This window comes from Seriola lalandi, unplaced genomic scaffold (genome assembly GCF_002814215.2).
Source record: "Seriola lalandi dorsalis isolate HSWRI2012SDOR001 ecotype SW California unplaced genomic scaffold, Sedor1 jcf7180002054682, whole genome shotgun sequence".
NCBI lineage: Eukaryota > Metazoa > Chordata > Actinopteri > Carangiformes > Carangidae > Seriola > Seriola lalandi.
Window position 1 is genome coordinate 605,454 of NW_019525235.1, and position 17,501 is coordinate 622,954.

At 41.9% G+C, this 17,501-nt stretch overlaps 1 protein-coding gene across 1 annotated transcript in view; it reads left to right on the plus strand.

Moving 5' to 3' along the window:
• The window catches only part of syt7a (synaptotagmin VIIa), a 74,452-nt gene that overhangs the window by 1,075 nt on the left and 55,876 nt on the right, over positions 1-17,501 (plus strand). The window lies entirely within an intron of this gene.

The window sequence follows — 17,501 nt, forward strand, 5'->3', positions numbered from 1 at the left end:
GGGTGTAGAAGAGCAAAAGGCAGAGTGGGAGGAGCCATTGTTTTTGTTCATTTCCCTGTGATGTGAGATAATGTGATCTCACCACACACGGACAACAACATGATACTGTAAGGGGATGTGTGCGAGCAGCAGCACTAGCAGCATCCTTGGATAGGAGGGGGTCGTGGCTTGTAAAACAATAATGCAAGTGAGACCAGCCTATAAATTTGTGGTCTGAAATAAAAACCTATATAGCTTCACACAGTCTGTAAAACAAAGCTGCAAGAATTCTGCCATTTTAAGGATATCTTGAAAAACCGCAACAGCTTAAACAGATTTTTGTTGAATTTGAAACGAAAGCTCAGTGAGGTCACTTTAAAGTCTGACCTCCACAGAAGTGAATGACTCTCAATACAAATACGAAGGAGATAAGTTTATTTGGTGGGCTTACAAATCTTTGTAGTTTTAATGTCGTGCTGTGGCTACAATTCTTGCGAGCTTGTTGCTATGGTAACTACTAACAAGTTTTCCGGGTTGTGAAATGCATTTAGTTAATGCTAGCAGTTATTAATTAGCTACTAACTAAGTTAGGGTCAGGATATTGAAGATGCCAACTGAAGCATGTTTCTGTTAGTTGTCACAATTTTAATAGAATTAAACAAAGTGAAATAATATGATTTTCTTTCTTACAAGTAGGCTAATTGACATGAGCTAGCTAACTTAGTCATCTTTCAGTTGAAGCTAGCTTTGAGTTTTTTTTTTCTTTTTCTTTTTTTTTTTTTACAAGAAGGTATTGTCAGTATACTCTGGCTTTTTCTAGTTATTAAGACAACAGGATTGGATATGGTGTTAGTTGGCAAATCCCTTCACAGCCCAGGAAGGTGAGTTTACATTTACTAGACACTCATGTTCTCCAAATGATGAATTCAAATGGCTTTAGCACCCTAGTTGGTCAGAATTTCTACTCCAATACTTTAATTTATGATCAAAAACCTAATGACATTACCATCAGCCTCAGCTTTCCCTTATGATTAGTGCTAAGTGGCAAATGCTAGCATGCTAACTTAGATGGTCAACATGGTAAACATTACACCGGCATACTTACATTGTCATTGTGAGCATGATAACATTAATATTTAGCTCAAAGCCCCATCGTGCGAAAGTGCAGCCCCAGAGCTGCTAGTCTGGCTACCTTATTTCTTGTTGAAGGGCAAAGAGGGACCCTAAAGGACATTTTGGATCATTGCAGACTGTTTAGTGTTTGGGACTTCATGAGCCAGGTTAATAGCGGTGATAGGTGAGGAATATGTGAGCATTAGTGTGAGGTGCCGACGTAATATTAGGCAAGATGCTGTGAAATGAATGTCACCTGTTGTTAGAATTAGTGATTTTTTTGGCCCAGTTTGAGACAAAAGATTGTTTCCTGGGATAAATGGATTGTATTAAAGTATTAAAGTTATGAGTAGGCTGACTACCAATGTTTTACAGCTACTCTTTTAAGTAAGGAACTCAGTACTTGATTTATACGCCATGAATTGATTGAGTGAGTGGGTGTTCCTTTTCCAGCGGGTGTTTCCCTTGCCACACTGCTGTGGCCTTTAAATTCACACTGCGTCTCAAGGTGGAGTGGCAGAGAGAGGGAGAAAGGTCTCCCAGGGACATATTGATTATGGCCTCAGAGGATTAAAGGGGAGTGAGGACAAACAGGTTGATCATATGTGAGTCTGACAACCACACAAACTGCTGGCTACTGTCAAATAAACGTCTGAAATAAGACTGGATATGTGCTATGATCAATATAAATGAAATAAAGAACCAAAAAGGAAATTGGCATAGTAGAAAGGGGTGAATGCTGGGGATAATGTGGCACCCTACTATTGTCTCCTAAGTGTGACGGCTAAATGGTTTGTTAGTTATACCCAGTGGAAAACATTCAACAACTATTTAGACTACTTACTAATGTTGAAAATTCAGCAGTGTGAGCTCTTGCAGGGTTTAATTTAGGCCATTAACAGACATTGACAGACTTGGGGATGTTCAGACCATCAGGCCCACATACACCCAACTTTTCAAAATTATGGTAAAAAATGTATTTTAAAACATTTAATCACTTAGTAGGCATGTCAGTGTAAGAATACACGTAGGTTATTTGTAACTCTAATCAGTAAACCAATTAGACTTGTGAATAAAATCGTCACAAAGCTTAAAATAACAGAAATAAGATTCCAGTTTGTGATGGATGTTGCATTGATCACTTAACTGTTGCTTTTGGCAACAGGAGGAATTTACTTTTTCAGACTAAACGCTTAAGGCCTTCAGGCTACGTAAGTTAAACAGTGTTTCAGAGTGTGTGTATATAATGAAATACCAAAGATGTAGAACCAGTGACTAATTAAACACAGACCAACTGAAAGACAGAGCAAGGTAACAGTAAAAAGCTCTAAGATCTAAGGTGATGGATGCTTTAGGATTCAGGTTTATCTTTGTATAATTGATTTTCTTGATCATTTGATTTATAAATTATTCTCCAAAATGTTAGAAAATGGAGGAAAAAAGCACATTTAAATTCCTGGAGCTCAAGGTGACTTTTTGTCGACCAACAATCCAAAACCCAGAGATATTCAGTCTACTCTTATATTTGACAATGAAAAGCAGCAAATCCTCACATTTGAGAAGCTGGAAGCAGCAAATGTTTGATATTTTTCCTTAAAAAATTACAAAAACGATTTAACAGTCATCAAAATAGTTATGATTAATTTTCTGTTGATCAGTCTTCATTTTTGTACCTAGAATACAAGGGCGGTTTTCTTACATCAGTGCCTACTGTATCTTAATTAGTGATAATTGTGCATTTTTCTTTTCTCATTCAATCAATCCCTAGAATTGTGGAAGTAAAAATATATATATATTTTTTTTAAGAGTCGATTGGGTTTGTATGTGTGTTTCTTCTTTTTAACGATTACCAACAAGTGTGAAAGATCTGTCTGGCCGGCAGAATCATCACCCCATGTACAAGTAGAAGACCGTCCCTGCTTGTGAAATGTCTATGCTACACGGAAATGGGAGATTTACTTCTATTCCCAATTCAGCAAGAATTTCAGCTGAAGCCAGAAAATGAAGGATTTCTGTCCAACTGGAACACTGTGCAGTTTCCAGCTTGTCAGACAGCAGGGGACCAGTAAATGAAAAGCTTTCCAGCTTCATCTATTGATGACTGTTTTGATGAACTGACTGTAATACATTAGTTGGACAAGAACTGATGCCTTTATTGATTGATTGCACTAAGGGAGAATGGTTCAGGTACAGGTTAGGTTTGGGGAGGCATGTTCAGAGAGGGAACCTGTGGTTGACTGATTCATGTATTATGCATGTAATCACCCTGATCTATATAACTGACAACAAGAGGTGGGTCAGTAATCCAGCTTTATGGCCTCTCTAGGTGGAGCAATGTCACCTCAGGACTCTTAACTTGTGTATATGGCATTGTCCAGTTCAGTCTCATGCAGGATAAAACTCAGTTTATGTTGTTATGTCCTTACATAGTGAAAAATCAGTGTAGAGCTTCACTTGTTTGCTCAGCAACATAAAGTATTATCTTTCTGTATTTCGTCATTTTGTTATCTCTCTTCATTTTGTGGTGCTAAGTCTGGAGACAGAGGTTGTTTTCTAAATAAATTTCCCTAAATTTATTTGATGTGTGGTCCTGTACTCTGTCTGGCAGCCCACACTACCTACCACTTGAATATGATATATAGTAATACCTCAGGTTCACTATTGATTTAGGTTGATGCTGGCCTCGGATTTGGGCCGGAGTCCAAAACTCTGGCTACCAATCTAAATGACTTAAGTTTGGCATGTGGAACCTGCACTAAGAGAGTTCCTCAGGTAGAGCTTATTGGTTTTGGCCTCTTCTCAGATAAAACTGCAACTTGAAAATGTTTTGCAATCAACAGAAGCTGTCGTGATTAATTAAGAAAGAAATGCTATGAATGTGAAAATACATAATCCCAGGGGTGTGGCTCTAGAAATGGCAGTATATGTCAGTCCACTGCTTTGTTCCAGACTGAAGTATCTCGACATCTGGTGGTCTCCAGAGGATGCAGTTTAATAATGTTGGTGATCCCCTAACTTTTCATCAAGTATCATTGTCAGGTAAAAATTCAATTTGCTTAATACTTTGGTTATCACCAAATACCTGCAAAACTAATAACATTCCCATCAGCCTCAGCTGTGCATTGTGTTTAGTGCTAATTAGCCAATGCTAGCATGCTAACATGCTAAATTAAGATGGTAAACATTATACCTAGTAAACATCAGCATGTTAGCATTGACATTGCGAGTATGTCAGCAAGTTGACGTTAACATTTAGTTCAAAGCAACTACCTTAAAGAGTTACTAGCATGTCTGTAGACTCATGTTAAAATAAAACAATACAGCTGGATTTTTCCCTCTTTGGTTGTCGGCGCCTGATTTTGGTGACAGCCCTACATATGCTTTTGTGTGATTTAATGTAGTTACTTACCTCTGAATGAAAAGGGCATTATTACGCCCAGGGTTTTGACAGTTCTTGGTGTACTAACTTGGTGGTGTCTGACAATTCATGTTATACATCAAAGGATTTTAACTGCTCAGGAAATGAAATGGAAAATGGGGGGAATTTGTGGGGAGTCTTTAACATGGTGTGAAGTGTTCGTGTCAGCAGAAGACTGTGAGTTCCTAACCTCTTTGTTATTATTGCCCTGTAGAAATTGATGATGTCCCTCTACTTCATGGCTGTTTTACTAATGTGGGATGGGAAATTATTTGGGGGGATTGCTGTGGCAGTCTTGTAATGTCCATGCCTCTTAGAGCAAGATGAATTGAAAAAGAGCTGGATGCTGGGAGTAAAGGAATTGCTACGGCCTTTGCAGCTGCATTCAACAAGTCTGTTTTCCAGTGATCAAACCTAAAAGAAATTACTGGAAATATTCATTCTTGAAGCCCTCTATTTTCTCACCTAATATTGTTTAAAGCATAAAGCTGCCGCAAGCTATTCTGTTGTCCTGTCAGCTTGCTGAATCAAATCAGATGTAGAGTAGATGAAAATGTCATATTTTACAGCAAAGCCTGAATTAAATGCGGCAGATTCAGTCTGTGAGCATCAGATTGGGGAACACAATCGCAGCGGAGACTGTGAGATATGTAAGGTACATGAATTGGTACATGAATTGGCGCAGGAATGGCGTAATTGTAGAGAGTGCTTAATCAGCCTGTTTGACATTTAATAGATCACTCCGTCACTTGAGCTTAAGTTTATTTAGCTTTGAATGGATAGTCAAACGGTTAATAGCTCCAATTTATTATATAGATGGATGTTGTCAACTGAGCTATTTGGAAAAACTCAAGGATCACTGGAGTCAGAGGAACAGGCTACAATGCTGCGATGGAGGCAATTAGTTGCTTTTGTAGGAACACCTGCAACGAAACAGGGATTTGGACCTGCTGTTTCTCTGTTCCATTGAGAGAGCTCATCATCCTCCCTGGTGGAACAGGAAGTCTAATCACACTTTGAAATCAAATAAATAAATAAAAAAAAGAAATTACCTCTTATTGATTAACCTGCAGGCTGGTTTGAAAAATTGATCTTGCATAATGTAAAGTGATTTTAGATACCATATTCGTAACTAAAAAAAAAATACTATTTACTGTGTCATTACCCTTATTGGTAACACTTACTCTAAAACCCCCTTATTTTATTTGTTAGCAATGCACAAACATTTAATACATTAACACACTCATGTAATTGTAAGCAGCGTTAAGCACATTACAGTTTTAAGTGTATGAAGACATACAGTATTTTAAATCATTAAAGCTATATATTATCTGTTTATACACCGGCCTCCATAGATGGGTTCCCATAGGAGTTGTAGTTGTTGGAAAATGCATTAATAAACACTTATCTGCTTAGAACTGTCTTACAGTATGTTTTTAATCATTTATTAAATGTTATACAATGTTTATGGATGTTAAAGGGAGATTTAAAGTTAAGTGTTACCCACTTATTTGACCACATATTGAATAAATGATGGAAGTCCTGTTTTTCTAATATATATGATAAGAAATAACGATCCATATAGCAGACTTGTTGATACACCTTTGTAGAGCTAGAGTTATTTTTATGGTGGACCCTCGCAGACTGCTGGATTGCAGAGTGTGTGTGTGTGTGTGTGTGTGTGTGTGTGTGTGTGTGTGTTACACTTCCCCTCTCTCTGCCATCTTCTGTCCCTTTCTCCTCCGTGTCTTGGGGAAGAGAAGAAAAAGGGGACCGTGCCGGTTAACATCAGCCGGCCGGGGGAAGAGTGATAGAAAGCAAGAGGTCGAGAGGCAGACGATAGAGTGGAGGCGAGCGTGAAAAGATGGAGTGAGCAAGAGAGACAGAGACAGAGGGAGAGGGAGAGGGAGAGGGAGAGGGAGAAGCAAAGAACAAGCCCTGGAGTGCTAGCGAGTCAAGGTCACACAGAGGAGAGGAGGCCCTGCATGTATGTCTATGTGTGTGTGTGTGTTTGTAAAGGGAAAAACAGTGGGGATGGGAGACCTACATGGTAAAGAATGAAGGGTTGGTGACAGCGGATTGGTTTAGTCTGGGATGGGGGATGTTATGGGGGAGGGATGAAGAAAGAAATCAGAGGAGGGAAATAGAGGAAGCCAGAGATGAAAAGAGGTTGTAACATGGCTTCACTCTCCTAATGCTTCGGTCCTGTGTTTGTGACAGGAATGGTTTCATAAATGTGTAACTTTGAACATGTTTGACCTAAACTCAGAAGCAGTGGTGGTATATTTGTAATTCTCATTGTTATCCTGCGTTATGATGCATGTGTATTGAATGTTTCCATGTATGCTGTTACATAACCATCCTGTCTTGTCATGTTGATCCATATTCCCTTTGTAGTCTCCTTCTCTGATTCTCCCCGTTGCTTTTTTTCCCCCTCACCACTCGATGACCTCTGCTGTTTTGTTGCAGCTCCTACTGTCAGTAGGTGCTACGATGCAGTTTGTTAAGACCACGTGCTTTGAAAATGAAAAGCAATAGCTCTGCAGGTACATAATAACACCCTTCTCAGTGTTATGAAAGAGGCACGAGGAAGGCACCGTAAATCCCATCCAAAGAACTTGCTCTAGTTTTGATTAGTGGTGGAGAAAGGGAGAGTATTACATAATGGATCACCCGGTGCTTGTCATCTTAGGATCAAGTGTTTTGAAAGCGGGATTGTGGTTTGCAGAGAACATTCACTATTCGGTTATCCGAGCAGGATGCTGGGAGTCACTTGGAAATGTGATCACTGCTGTCTCCTCAAACATATTAGCCCTGTTTGCATCTCACACCCAGGAGAGATTACGAGTGTGAGCAGTTGCCATAGTGTTTTGGAGCACCAGGGTGCTGATGTGAAAGATCTGAGGTGGCTCGGGCGCTCTGTGACATTATCTCTCTGGAGCAATGGTGTGTGGAGTCGTGATAACGTGAGATGACTTTGTTTGCGGGAGGTCAAGAGTTCGCCCTGTGGGTGGCCCCCCCTGAGGTCACTCACACTTAGTACTATTATTGTTTTAGATTACCGCTCTCTTAATGTATTCATGCTCCACTGGTATAATTTTATTTTACTTTTTAGAAAAATGTCCTTTTTCCAATCTGTCATTCTAAAAACGCAATCACCACTAATCCTCACACTGAACCTCCAGTGGTCACACAATCGCATTCAGTTTGAAGACTCCCAGCGAATTCTTGGCAAATTATCCTGTTGACAGACATCATTACCATTCCAAGGCGTAATTAATCTTTCCACACCATGATTTTACGCAGATGAAAAGTAATAGCTTCTGTAATAATGGGTTCAAAGCATTTTCCCAGCTGCAGACTGTAATTTTACTCATCTGAAACAGCCGACCTGCAGTGTGAGCTAGAGATGACCCTTAACTTTTTTTATTATCATTCTAGACAGCTGAAACAATACAGACAGGGAGGAGACTAGAGAAGAGGGAGATACAACGAAAGTCCCCAGCTGGGATCAAACCAGGGATGCTCCTGGTATACTGTGTCTTACATGGCATCTTAACCACTCATTCAGTGTCCCTACCCTGAACTTTAACTGACAGGAAACTGCTCTAAGCCATGCAGTCACATGGTCCTAGTGATAGTTCAAATAAAAAAATGTTTTAATCATAAAAAAAAATATGGTGAAGATAGAAAGGTATACAGAACAAAAATCAGCTCCCACACATTTTGGTCAATCCAAGGTCACCAAACAGCTTCTCAGAACATGTACCGAAAGTGTTGGCGGTGTGAAGGAGCTGAAAAGTGCAGGTATTTTCTTATTTTGTTAAAAAGGGTGTGTTTGCACAGGAGATATATCACGCTGTTTGCTTTAGTACAGCGTGTTCCACGACTTGGTGTGTGTGTCGAGCATTAATTTGAGTGTGTAGCTGCACTGTCTCCTGGTATTTAGCAAAAAAGTGTGTGATTTTGTGTGAGCCACCCTGTATCTGGCAAGGTAGTCAGACTGACAGATTGGGCTGTATGAGTGCCATCTCCTCGGCTTGGCTGCCTGAGCATTTCTCCCTCGTTCCTCGTTCCTCTCTCCGTCTCATCTCCCTATTACCCTGCTTCAGTGGTGACCAGCAGGGTAAGGGATATTTTTCCGTCATTCACCTTATCTAGCTAGCCGTATAGGTAGGCCCTCTCCCTGGATTAAGTCCACCCACTGTTCCATAACTGTAGCTACAATACCTGATGGATCAGCCATCCACGTCCTGCTCCCCTGTGCTTGATCCAGGAAGGTAGCTAGTGACAGTGTGAGGTTAAAATGCCAGAGATGGCAGTGAGGGCTCTGTGTGTTCTTGCACTACTATCTTACATTGGAGCTGTTCTCACTTTGTGGCTACAACAGGTTTAGTTAAAAAATAAACAGATTGTGTAGATGATGAAGAAGAGAGAGCTATTGTTCTGTAGGACTGAACAGAGGCAGGCTGGGTCATGACTAGGATTGAACAGAGTGATTGTGTGTGTCTCTGTGTGTGGGGAGAGTTCACACAAACTGTTTTCACACTCACGCTTTCACTCGAACTGCAGTGTCAATAATAGAAAGATAGATTTTCAGCAACAGCTCTCAGTGTGTCCTAATTTTGCTCCATTCACCATCCTAATCATTTTTGTATTTTATTTTGGTAAATTGGAAAAGATAACACTTCAGTCGACACATTTACACAGTTATTGTTTCACGCCTGCTTTAGGTGTATATATAGCTATTCGAGCAAATAAGGCATTTTGAAATTGGCATCCTTCAGGCTTGTGGTGCCCCACCAGAGCTGCTTGTAGAGAATGGAGAATGGAGCGAGTACAGGAGAGAGGAGGAGGAGCAGGAGGAGGAGCAGGCAGAACAGGGAGTAATGAGCCCAAACAGGAGGAACAGATGATGTGGGAAAACCTGACACAGACAAAAGAAATACACAGGTCTGCAGCTCTAAATCCGAATATGGAATCACATGACTGATTAGGAAATAGAAAACCTGGTGGGAGGGATTCAGAGGAAGTAGGGGGCTTGGGATGCACCAGGTGAATATTTGGTTCAAGAAAAGCATCGCTGACCCCATTCACAGTGTAACTGAGCACCTGCTGTGGACAAAAAGATCAAATTACTGATACCAACAAATGGGAGGCACTTGTTATTGTTCTCTCTCCCTCCCACTCCATCTACAAAAACGATCTGGATTACTGTTTTCGTTGCCCCTCTTGTTTCCCCACCAGTCATCAAACTTTTTTTTTTGCGGTGGCAGGCTTATCATCCTATGGTTGCCTTGGCAGTGGCGTGAATTGGTGCAGATAGAAGAGCACAATGAATTGGACGCAAGCAATTGTGCATGCATGGGACTGAGCTGAGAGAGCTCAGCTCCAGACTCAGTAGAGCTGAGACGCACCAGATTGGGCTGGCTCGTCCAAGCAGTACATTTTTGATTGGTCTGGGCTACAAAGCTGAAATGTGCCTTTTGTGCCACTGGTCCACACATCTGACTCCTTTTCTCCCCCTCTTCACTCTCACGCTAATGAACAGCAGCGCTTTTCTACATCCACAGATCATATTTCATGTACGCAACATTCATTGATTAATGCCAACTGCCCTGAGACCTTTCTTAGTGATTATGGCTCTCAGGCTTGGGAGGGGCCACTGATACCCTTAATGAGTCATAAAAGGCGAAGAATTATACACTCCAATAGTCTTGACATTGGGTGATATTTCAATTGGTCACTCACTCTTGGAGTCTATTTGCCGACAGAGTTGGCACACGCTCAAATACCCCCAGACATGCATTTGCACAAGTAAACAGAGAAATCTTGACTTTCCAGTCCCGTGGCGTGTTCCATGCACTCGGGATATTTAGGAACAGGCAGGATCCTGCTGCATAGCCTGGAAAGACAAACACGCAGGTCAAACACAAAGCTCCCAGAATGCACTGTGATTCAGCTCAGCTCACTCACCACCAAAATAAGCATGTTGATTACATAATCAAAACAAGACGCCTGAATGACAAAAAACACTATATGATAATTGCCATGCAGCATGCTGACTCCACAGTGCATCCTGCCTGTGGTGATATCCCTTACTGGGTAGTAATGTTTGTGAGCTGTTATATGAGACTGATTGTGCTAAATTATGTTATCTTATATGTGATTATGCACTTGATCAGGACAGTGAATTGTTTTCCCACCAGTGATGGTCAGAACACGCTTAATGAGATGATGGAGGTCTTCACTTGTTAATTGAGCTATCGTAGATGCATGCATAGGACGTCACACTATCTGCCTCTCACACCATCTTTCCCTGGGGTATATGTGTTCCTCCCTTGTTTCTGAATCCATTGCCCTCTAAAACACACTGCTTAATTACAGAGCAACAGAGGGAGGAGGTGAGGACAAAGTGGGAGAAACGAGCAAAAGCCAGAAATAGGGAAGAAGAGGCTTAAAGCTGGATGTAGCTGGAGGAGCTAAAATGGGTGCAAGAAAGCAGCTGTGAGAAACCAACGTTGGATAGGGAGAATGTTCATAATTAGGATTGTTTTAGAAGTGACATCGCTTAAAGATTACAGTTAATATTTGATGATCGCCGCACTCTGAGATCCCCCACTGGACAGGCTCTGACTCTGAGGCAAACACACAATGACTGCACATCAGACATGGCTCAAGATTGACAGACATGTGGCTCCCAGCTTCTTCCGACAGTCTTCCTCCTTCTTTAAGCGCCTGACAAACCTCATTAAGAACTGTTCACGCAGGCTCTATTGACATGAGACATACTAAGAAAAGGGTCATGTATAAAACATGAATCGCCCAAGGTTATATGGCAGAGCCTGTACATGGATCTGCCATCCTTCAGTGTATGAATGTTTACCTATATTGTCAACACAGCGGGATGACTAATGTATGCATGGTATTTACTATCTGTCCCCTGTGTTTTGTTACATTTTGGTAGCTTAGGTGTAAGAAAATGATGAGCCCTGGTCCAATAACAGTGGGAATATTATCATTCTCTGCAGACAGATTTCGCACGAATGTCTGTTTCAGTCCAAATCCCTCTGCCACATTCACCCTCTTCTTTGCTCCTCTGAAATATTAATATGATGTAATAGGCTATTTGTATTAAATATTTAATTCTGTGTCACATTTGCATCTCATAAACCACTGGTCAGTATTACTTCAGATTACCTTTTAAATTTTCTAACTTGTAGGGCTGGGACAGAATTAGAATAGCAGAGGAGCAGAGGGTGGTCGGGAGAGGACGTGCATGGTGTGAGCTGGGAATCGCTCGGGGAAGTTGAGTGAAAATGGTTCTTGTGTCCTTTTAGCTGCTCCATTTTCATTTCCTTCTACTTCCAAACACAGCACGTTCTCCCCCCCGTCTCCACCTGTTTATTACCCAATGTTGTAGCAGCACTTTGTGTAATGTGTTCCAGACAGATTTGACAGCCTGGACGTGGACCATAAAATACCTCCCGGTAGAGTACTAACTACCTAGAGATCACAAGCCCAGGTATTTGAAGTCTGGGAGGTTTAGATAGAGGAGTGAAGAAGAGAAAATTTGAGAAATGAATGGAAGGAGGAAGGGCAGGAGAAGCCACAGAGAGAACGTAATGAAGGTTGAAGCTTTTACCCTGATCTTAAAATCATAATCTCATGGAAATATATCACTGTTCATGAGAATTTCTTACATTTCCGTTTACTTGTAAATATATAGCTCCATAAAGTGGTGTTTAGTCTGACTTTCAGATATCACATTATGTGGTAATATATTAGTAGAGCAGCAGTTCCTCTTAAAAATACTTCATCTTTGAGGTGGAAAGAGCACAATGGCAAAAGACCTCTTACCAGTTTTAATATGTCTGAGTGGTTATATTGGAGCGTGTGACCATCTTTATAGTGCTGACCTGAGGTTATTACTGCGTGCACTGATGGGGAAGGAACCTCCATTGCATGCAGCCATCTTACCGTGCTGTTTCGGTGGTTTGAGGCATTGCTGTTGGGGGTTAAGTTGTAGTATCAGTCCTATCTTGTGCACCTAATGCTTCACCTGTTGAATGTTGCTTTGCAGTCTGATTTAATCTGTTTGCATTTAGTACCAAAATGCACCTTGGGTGATCTGATCACCACTGAGCAGCTCTCAGTACAGGTGTGGCTGCACCCAAAAAGCTTTGAGGATTTCCTGGGATTGAATCGCTCAAACAGCATTCAGCGGTGGTCAGTGATGCATGTGACTGCATATTCAATGTAGTGTGAAAGCAAGCGCCTCCCTGACTGCATGCAAGGGCCGCCGGGTCAACATCAACTTTGTACAACATGCATATAGCACAGTGAGTTGTTTGTTTGTGGCAAACAGCATGGGCAGTGTTTTGAAGCGGATTCGTGAGCAGAGTTGCCGGTCAGCAGTTCTTGTCCCTACAGTAGCGCCGTGGCTGAGCACAAATGTGTTTCTCTGTTGAGCAGTGGTTGCAGTGTCCCTACAGACAAAATCAAATGTGAGCCAGGAAGCAATAGTCACTTGTAGACACATTCTGATGCCAAGTGTGATTTGCAGCTCAATCTAGACCCATTTTTGATGCATTTGGTCTGAGCAGGGCAGGAAACACAGGATTATGACAATATGTAGGATTTGTCAGAACCTTGACCATCTGGAAAAGCTAAAGGATAGAATATGATTATAAACCACAATTTGTTCTAATCAAATCATATCAAATCATCACTGTCACTAACGAAGTGCAAAGGATTCACAGTTGTTTTAGGGGAGAAATTACTAATATGAGTAATGACCCACCTTGTAACGCCTAGTCCTTTTTGGCTTTGCAGTGGAAAGCAGGCTAATGAAAAGCCCTGAGCATCTGTAGGCCTGTGTACCCATGCTCGCTCACTGTCCTCCTCCAGCCAGGCTGCACCGCCACAGCCAGCCACACGCACGGTCTCCTCTCCTCTCCTCTCCTCTCCTCTCCTCTCCTCTCCTCTATTCTCCTCTCCTCTCCTCTCCTCTCCTCTCCTATCCTCACCTCTCCTCTTCTCCTCCCCAGCCTCCAGCTCGCCTGCCCCCCACCTAGAACAGCCTGGAGGTAGGGCATGCTGGCAGTCCTCTGTGTTTGATTTTTGTACTTGCTCTGAACAAATCTTATTTTGGTTGCTGCTGTTTGAGCAAAGGTTTGCACAATCTCTCGAGTGCAGATGCAGGCCGGAGTGACACTTCAGACCCCTCCCCATACATATTAATACTTCATGTGTTTATGACCACTCAACCATACATCACCCAGGAAAGCTGTGGAAGTGGCACTTGTCATTTCACCAGTCATTGAAGACAAGGGTACGAGGGTTCGGACAGGATGCACAAATCTTTTGTACGCTGTGTGTCATTCTCTCCCCCGTTCCTCTTCCTCTTCCTCATTCTCCCTAGTCTCAGGTCCCGTTATCCACGACTGTCAGCCCACACAGGAATCCTGCAGAACAGTCTGGTGAATCACCCTGCATCCACAGGCTATAAGCACAGCAGAGCCACTTCTAACAATTTCACAAATAGGCATGAAGACATACCCACACCCCCCCCCCCCCCCCCCCCGAACCCTACATTTCATCTGTGCATCAATTAGCGTTTTGAAATAGTATAGTGCTAACCACTTCTCACATTGCCATTAGATAACTGTCAAGGTGTAGTATATAACCATTCCATTAACTTGAGAATAGCCACTGATTTTCAAATAAAAGTGGTGTGTTTAATCACAAAATGTCCAAAAAGCACTTAGGTGCTCGATCCAATATTTATTTTACTTTACTGACTTAATTGCATGCTATGATTTCCCGCACATTTTTTTATGCAACAGTCCCTGTGATATAATGTTTTGAACATATTTTTAACAAGACTCTACAGCCACTTTAGCAGCTCTGTGAGGCTGTATACGTAGGCACAAGTCAGTAAGCTAATGCCCAAAGTGAAAATGCTAACACGCTGATTTGTAGCTGGTGTGTTTACCATGTGCGCCTATAGTTGAGCATGTTAGCATGCTAACATTTTCTAAATAGCTACAAGAAGAGACAGAACTGTCATTATTTTTGCAGGTTTGGTGATAAACCAAAAATCCAACTTTTCTACTGATCACGATGCAAGTTTAAAGTTAAGGGGTCACCAAAGTTATTACAATTCATCCTGAGGGTGAAGATGTTTACCAGATTTCACAGCAATCCACTCAATAGTTGTTGAGAGACATCAGTCTGATGCAAAGTGAGGGACTGACTGACTGACATGGCTCTAGTAAGGCTAAAAAAGCCATCTGAGCTCTCTTCACCAAACTGAACCCAGACCTAACCAAACTTTGCTTAACTGATCAGAGCCAAAGTGAGTTCATTTTTAGGAAGAGGAAGGAAACATGATCTGTTCAATACAACCAAATCTTAATGGGATAGTGATCTAACAGGATCCTCTGTCTGGAGACTGTTCCTGGATAGCTTTGCATTCTCAAGAACCCCTCGATTGGCTTAAAGGTCAGGTTGCATACAAATCACACATCCGCCTTGTTTGTCCTTTTAGTAATTTAACAGACCTCATAGAGACACAAGGCTGAGAGGCTGCCTCAACAGCATCCGTTATTCTTCGCCTAATCCGTCTAGTCCATTACACATGACGAGAGTTACAGCTCACTTGAAGAGTTAATAAATTAACCACGGATCAGGTTAGTTCTGCCTCTTTGTTTTTCATTCCAGTCACTATAAATAATGCTCATAATGCCAGTTAGATTATTTGTGACATCTTAGTTTGATGGTGCCCAGGTCAGGCAACACCCAGTGCATACAGTAGTCTAAGCTCTCTCAAGAGTAAATTGAGAAAGTGATGGAAAACAATACACCACGGCTTTCTACATTTAATCACATATTTGTAGTAGAAACACCGTGTTGCTCATTATTACCCTGCCAAAGAGAAATCAAAGGTGATTTCACATAATAACTTAAATCTCTTCTCTTTTGCTCTTAATTCCTCTCCAGCCTGAACTTGCACTCCCTCCATTATTTCCCCCCTCAGCAACGCCTGCAATAGTTAGCCAAATGACATCCTTGTCATGATGTTAGGGTGATAATGTCAAGTATGTGTGAGAGCTCTGTGTGTGTGTGTCACTCTGCTTAATGAAAGCAGCCAAGCCTGCCTTTTATTCTCTTCTGCTAAACCAGCCAGATGGGATACTTCATCGTATTGGTTGATGTGACAAACAGTGACATCCTGCACGCTACTGCAGGTATTATGGCCACTCCCGAACTCCGAGGTGATATTGACTGCAGCAACAGCCCCTTCTTCGTAAGAATTAAGACAAGCTATTACAGTACAGAGCAAGGCTAAAATGTCCTCAGGTGCTGTGTAATTGAGTTAATGTTGAAGGAAAATTACAGGCTGCTCCCAGCAGAAGTGAAGGCCACGAGGACTGGTAGTTGTGGAAAACTATATTTCCCATGAGCCCTTCACTGTATCCTGCTGCGAGTGAGCAGCTGCATGGCATCGTCAATAAGTCTCAGTCTGCTGGGTACTACCCAGCTGTAAATTGTTGACAGTTCTACAAGCAAACACATCAGTGGGCAGTCAAGCAACAGACAGCAGTGCTGAAGGCCCATCCAAGATGACCCTGTGCTTATGAAGAGCAAATTATATTTATATAGAGCTGTCAGCAAAAAGTGAAACTTCATTCTGGGGAACATGACGCACACTAAATTTTATCATTAATTATTAAATGTGTTCTTTGGAAGAAACCCACTTTTGAGTCAGAGGAAGAAAATGCATGAAACCATATAGTAGATGTTATAGGATGTATTTCATTACTTTAATTTGTCCTTCCATTGACATTGGCTGATGCTAATGAGGGTTATTTTCTGTGGTGTCTGTCCAGCTGGAGTCTAAAAGCAGAGGGGTATTTAAATCTCTTCCAGAACCAGAGCCGATGTAGTGTTGTCCCAGGGGCCTGTGCTCAGTCCACAGCAGTGAAGAGGACAGGATCATTTCGATCATAGTCCAGCTTTACCGTTAATGCACAGCCGCTGACGAGAAAGGTCACCTGGGGAGAGAGGTGGTCACTGCAGAGATGGGATTCTCTGTTCCACCCGATGAGAGCAGAAGTCACTGAACAAATATAATGCGCTCTGTACCAGAGTTATTCTGTTCTCCGTCTGCTCTCCCATGACAGTGTAAATTACAGTTGGGCAGCCTGTTGCACATACAAAGGCAACATCAGACCCATTACTTCTTCCAAAGTAACCTTTTGCTATCCCTCACTTAGCTGTCGTACACTTGTACATCCTCCCCTCATCAGCCCTCCTAACACCAGTGGTGAAAAGGTTGTGGTCACAGGCGAGTAATCATCACACCAGCCGAGGGTACATGTTAGTCAGTGTGAGGCTTTGGCTCCAAGGGGAAAGTGTTGTGTCACTTGCAGAAAGACAAAGACATTCATAGGCAGACATACAGATGCAGAGACAGGCACACACGGCTACCATCAGGTCACGTGAGTTCTATCTTTTAGTGGCTTTTTTTATGGAGTCTAAAGGGAGAGGACTTTGGCTGGGTTGTGGCAGAGTCAATGCTCTAACCTCTAGCTAGAGTCTAGAGGGTTTGCTGTGCCCTGGGTTTTTACTGCCTGGTCTGTCCAGACAGGTAATAAAGTGCTTTTTACAGGAAGTCTTTAATTTAATGAAGAAGGCAAAGGTAGAGGCCTCCAGGTAATCATAAATCTAAATGAATTAATTTATGACAAATGTCTGTTTGGCTCTTTCACATGAACTTTGCTCCATAGATGTGTGTCTGTTTCGGTCGTGAATAATCATATAAACGTCTTAAGCTAAGCCCATTGTGTAGTTGCGTGGTGTTTGATGAGATTTTACATAAACCGTAACAGAGATGCTGCGACTAGGCTGCTTCACTGTCACTTGACTGCCATTTAGCTGTCATTCAATTAAAGTTGCACTTGTCCTGCCAATACTTTAATTACAC